At 35.9% G+C, this 6,105-nt stretch overlaps 1 protein-coding gene across 1 annotated transcript in view; it reads right to left on the reverse strand.

Moving 5' to 3' along the window:
• GPR125 (G protein-coupled receptor 125) overlaps nt 1–3,313 on the reverse strand; it is an 81,315-nt gene extending 78,002 nt beyond the window's left edge. Inside the window, exon 1 of the mRNA XM_008587225.1 lies at nt 3,248–3,313. The gene's annotated coding sequence lies outside the window, so the exon portion shown is untranslated. The remainder of the gene's footprint in view (nt 1–3,247) is intronic.
• Nucleotides 3,314–6,105: the final 2,792 nt, after the last annotated feature.

Genomic DNA, 6,105 nt, shown 5'->3' on the forward strand with positions numbered 1-6,105 from the left:
GGGGGGGTGACTTCCCAGGCAGTACCAGAGGCAAGAAAGCGCTCAGGCTTCCATTTAGAAGACTTAGGGAGGGACACACAGGAAAGGTGAGTGCTCCTCTGGAGGACTGAGGAGCACCATCGGGGCTCATCCCCACAGAGGAAGGCTCTGTCAGTGTGGTGCTTCCTCCTGACTCTTTGCCCCTCTCTCTGTCCCTCCAGGGCCAGAATAGTAAACCCAGCCACATCAGCCCTTTTTCTCTGTCTGAAGAGGGCTGCTCTCCCACAGAGACAGTGCAGAGGCAGGTCCCACCTGGGCATGCACAGCCTCCATCACACTGTGGTTGTGAGGCCAAGACTTGGGTATAGATTCCCAAGTGTACATAACAAATGCTGAGCTTAGGTCTGCTCATGATATTCTCCAACAACGGAGGCCCAGAGTTTACGCTGAAGCCCCCGCTAACAAAACAGTCTCTCAGTCTCGTGTGTGTGTGTGTGTCTGTGTGTGTGTGTGTGTCTGTGTGTGTCTGTGTGTATCTATCTATCTATCTATCTATCTATATATATATATATAGATATATATACCTGTGATCCCTTAAAAGAGAGAGGTGGTATTCTGGGATTCAAGTTTAAACAAGCCCCTGGCTAAAAATAATCATAGCATCTTAACAGCACCCAAAATGGCAACCTGATTTGTTTCTAACATGTACAGAGATTTATTATCAACAAATGGCTGAAAATAAGGTCAAAGACAAAAAATAAAAATAAAAAATAAATATAAAAAGGACAGTAATTCATACCACAGCATAGAACATCAGCTATGCTGTCTACACTTTTTATGGTGTCCATGAATAGCCACATCAATCCTAGGTGCCAAAAACAAAATGTGTTTCCAAACAACAGATGCTATTTATAACCTAGGAATGCCTGTCATCCTTCCTTTTGGAAAGGAAAGACCACATTGTTCCTTCAATTATCAAATAAGCAACTACTAAATTCCTGACACTGTGCTATATGCTAAGGATATCTGTCAACCACAATAACCTTTCTTTGCAAGGAACAGAAAACCTAATGGGAATATAGTGCCCCACACACTCTAACAATCCAGAGGCAATCATGCAGTGTCCTCTCTGACTTCCCCACAGCTTATGTGATGATCCCCACTCCACCTTCAGAGTTGGATCTGGCCCAAGCCAGTAGCAGAATGGCTTCTGTACCAGAGGTAAAATCTCCTTCTCCAGTGACAGTGAGGAAATTCCTCTCTCCAATCCTCAAGCACATCTCAACTCAATCAAATCGGGTCAAATGCTCATTCCTGAGCCAACAACTCTGAACGTGTATAAAGGACTGTCCTTAGCATAGTCAGGTCTGGAGCTGAGGGTGCAGCCAGCATCCTCTGAAGCGCATGAACTATGTGAAATATGACAGGAGTACTTGAATAAAAACAGCGGGGGGGAAAGGGAAAAAAAAAAACCTGAAAATTAAATACTGCTGTGCCAAGAATGCTTTAAAATATTTGTGTGTTTTTCTGTATATATACATACATATATGTACGAGTATATGTGCATCTATTATGTGTATGTACACACATGTAAATAGGAATGTGTGTGCTACATATGTATATGTGTGTATGTAAGTACATATATATAACCTAACTTAAAGACATTTATCAAATGAAAAGAACCTATGGCAAACAGTTGTGTCTGTCTAAAAATATAAAATTAAAAATAATGAAAAGAACAGAGACATACAAAGATACTTCAAAAAGTCATGGAAAGATTCATATTATCTTCTAATTATATTTTTCCACAAACTTTTTGAATTACTCTCTTATATAAAAGGATGAAGAACTCTAGACGTTACATGATTAACTAACACGTCAGTAACCTAAGCAATGTGAAACCCTGTGGGAGTTCAATTGCAGGAGAAGCCCCTAGGTCAAATGGTCAAGGAAAGACCACAAAGAGAAATAGGGAAGGTGAATTAAGAAAAATGTGGACAGTTTGTTGTTCCACAGAAATGGAGATATTTGTCCACAGTGTAGCTCTCTTATGTATGATGAAATTTTATCCTAAATGCACGAGTAACAGGGGAATTTGAAACATGATCCTGGAATAGCAGTCAGAATATAACCAAATGAAATATCCACCGTCTAAAATCCACCAAAGCAAAAACTGGGTGCTACTTGTAACACAGAGTCATAAGCAAAACTAGATCTAATTGCTAAGCAATAAAAAATTCCCACATTCAAAGATATGAATAGAATAAAATATCCATGTTTATCCAAAAGTTTCCCCCTGGACATTTTTTTTTTTTCATATTCTACTCGACTATCTTATAAGGCATACACATATCGTGATATAGAATCTCAAAACAACAATCTATACTTTAAGCCAGTGGTCAGCAAACTACAGTCCACAGCTTGTTTTGTAAATAAAGTTGTATTGGAAGATGTCTACATCAACTTGTTTATTATTCTTAAGTTTTGGGTTTTTTTTTTAGGTACTTATACTATGTGTTTATTTTTCAATTCAATTTTATTCATATTTATTTTTGTGGGGTACAGAGTGTTGTTTCAATACATGCACATACTGTACAATGATTCACTTAAGGTAGTTACTTTTGTCCCCATTAGTTCACTCCTAATCTTCCCTGGCATCCCCACCCCTCCCAGCCTCTGGTAACCATTATTCTACTCTCTACTTCTTTTTTATTTTAAACCCACAAAGATCAACATCCTTACTGCAAAAAGAACTGTTAAAAATGAATCAAGAAAATCTAAGTAGAAATTTGGTGAAGGATATGAGCACATAATTACATACCCCAAAGAAACACGTGCAGTTAATAAGTACAGTTTAGGATGTGGTTGAGGAGGAGGGTGGGGCTGGCCCAGCACCATCTCAGGATCCCAAGACCCGTTGCTGGCCTGGCTGGGGGCAGGGTCTTGTATTCCTAAGTATGTATTCCTAAGTACTGTCTTATGCAATACTTATGTATTGACTTATCTAAGGCTGGGCTTTCACATTTCAGTGGCCGGGTTGCATTACTGTGACAGACGCCTATGGTCCACAAAGCCTAAATTACTTAATATCCGGCCCCTTACAGAATTTAAATAATTACTTGTTTTTTAAAATTCAACTCTTGAAATTTTTCATAATAAAATGTTGGGAAAACTATTTTTATTGTGAATACTTGGGAGTTTACTAATAGGTTTACAATATAAATGCATTAAATAAAATAAAAAGAAATGACAATGAAAGAATACTCACAATCTTTCAAGAAGATTTAATCCAGAAAATGAGCCATTCTTCAGCTCGGATATTTTATTGTTACTCAGAATCCTAAAAATAAGAGGATAAAAATATGAGTTGCCTAATATACACCACTGACATCAAAGTAATTTAGCTCATTATGTTTAAACCTATGAGTAGTTCTAATTTACTACCCAGAATTTTTGAGATGACTGATACAAAGAGAGTGTCTTCCCCTTTCTTTGAGAAACCACCTAACAGAGCTCACTCATACACCTTGTTGTATATTAAATTGTTCCTGTCACACTTAACCAAAAACTTTAAAATAAAGAGAGAGAAAAGTCAACATGTCATAACTGGAAGTTCAATATAAGGATAAAGAATGCCATGTACACTTATATAATCAATAAGCTTACATAAGTTGAATACTTATTTTAAACAAGGAAACAACAGAAAAATGCATAACGTGATCTATAAAATATTGATCTTACAAAGAAATAAAATATCTTCTAATTATCATTTCAATAATGCTTAATTTTATCTGTAATTTAACAATACACAAATTTACTGTATATGTGTGTGAAAATCTGTTTTGCACCTACAGACAGACACAGGTAGCTGTATCATAATACTGTATCTCACATATTAGGACAATGTTCATTATAAAATGAACTGAAAACAAAAACTGATTAAAAGAAGTCACAGTCAAGCCAACCCCTATGGCAGGACTTGCGTGAGAAGAGACTATGTGTACATAGTCCTGCTCTGTAAATTAATGCAGCTTTCGTAACCTGAAAATAGTTTCTATGATGAATAAGGTGAAACTGCTAAAGCTACCTGATTGGGGGATTGAGAATATCAAGGTAAAGAAAACGAGAAAACCAAGGCACAGAAGACTTAAGTAATAAATAGCCCAAGATGACATGGCAAATGGCAGGGCCAGATTTTGAACTTGAGCAGTTTCTAATCCAAATCCCATGTTCTTCAACATACACCAATGGTGGTCAAGAAGCACACTACTGACACTTTGGGCAGAAAATTCTCCCTTACACACAGCACTGCTTAACTTTCAGGGCACCCTTCACAGTGGGTACAAACAACGTGAGTTGGTTCTCCTTGAGACAGTGCAACACAGCAATTTTGTGTATATGCAAACATTAACAGGTCATAAGATTTTAGGTATTTATTTGTATTTGGCTAAAAAAAAANAAAAAAAAATACCTCATTTTCATTAAAGCAAACAAAAATAGCCACCTGACACTTTATTTTCTTTTGATATAACTGGAATTTAATAAAAAATTTAAATTTAAATTTTAAAAAACCTGCTCATGCAGATTAACATATCAGAGCCTTTTTTGTGGGATGATTAGGAATTCCTGAAGTCAAGCATACCTGGGTTCAGATTTCAACGCTATCACTTTCAAGTTATATTGATCTTAGGTAAGTCACACCACCTCTCTGTAACAGAGTTCCCTCATTCATAAAAGAGGAAGAATAATATTTCCTTCATAAACACTAGAAGGAAATTAGAAAAAGCATGACACACTCAATGAGCATCCATCAAGTTCCAGATTTTGCTTCCTTGGTTAAGACACACGTCCTCCCTCATTTCAATGTTTCTGAAATTAACGTGGACCTTGCAATCAAAGTATATTACTGTGCAGTATTCTGTCCTTCCCCAAAGCTAAGGGAAGGAAAAGTGTTCAATCACTGGGACCAATAAAACATGGTGATCTAAAACATTCCAGTTAAAATACAATACCATTGTGTCTAATCAAACTTGCAAAGTTTTTTAAAAGGAAGGTAGTCGGCACATGCAAAAGCAAACTGAGACTCGCACACAGCCACAAAGGTCACTTCTGGAACAAGATTTCTCAAGCAGTCTGGCAGGGTATACATACCAAGTGCCTCCAACCCTTACTATCCTACACAGGCATCGATCCCACGCTAACAGTTACCAAGTCTGACAAAAAGAATACTTGACTACATTATTTCAGCATGATTTACAACAGACAAAAATTAGAAACTATCAAAGAGGTCAGTTATAAGAGGAAGAGTTAAATTATGGTACATCCAAACAACAAAATTGTATGCATCCACTAAAAATGATTATTTCAAAGGAAACTGGATGAAGAGGAAAATGCTTACAATCAGCTTAAAAGCAAACAACAAAACTGATACCACTGATTGAAAAGAATCTATGTGTAGACAAAGAAAAAAAAAAGACTAGGAAGAAAATACATCAAAATGATTACTATCTTAGTGATGAAGTTTTTATTAATTTCTCTTTTATTGTTTATAACTTTGCAGTATCTTTTGAAATATTTAGGTTAAGACTTTTAAAAAATTTTTTTCTCCTGATGATAAACATAAGATTCTTAATAACTAATACAGCTTGAACTGAGTTAATTTTGAGTATAATTGTATCTTAGAAATAAAAACTGAAGGAATACTTTATGCTTTGAGATTAAAGAGTCACTCTTATTTATTTATATTCGAAAAATCTATATAGAGTGGCAGATGTTGGCAAGTTAACAGGCACTAAAACCAGTGCAAATAACAGTAGTGCTGATATTCAGAGTCCAGGGTTTTCATCAAGACCCCAGCAGGAATAAATGATTCAGTGTGTGACAGTCACTTCACTGTTCTAGGTAGAATTCAACTTCATCTTTAACAAAGAAAAAAATTACACTAGAGTGATTACCAAGATCCCTTATAGCTAATTTTAAATTTCTATAATTATTCATGTTTCAATGAACAAAAATGCCAAACTTTATGGTGACTTAAAATTTATAACAAACAAACTAAAAATAAGAAAACAGAGGAAAACTACACAAACTACTAAATTCAGTGACATTAGTATCCTGTTTCTGAGT

The sequence above is a fragment of the Galeopterus variegatus genome, unplaced genomic scaffold (genome assembly GCF_000696425.1).
Source record: "Galeopterus variegatus unplaced genomic scaffold, G_variegatus-3.0.2 Scaffold4301, whole genome shotgun sequence".
NCBI lineage: Eukaryota > Metazoa > Chordata > Mammalia > Dermoptera > Cynocephalidae > Galeopterus > Galeopterus variegatus.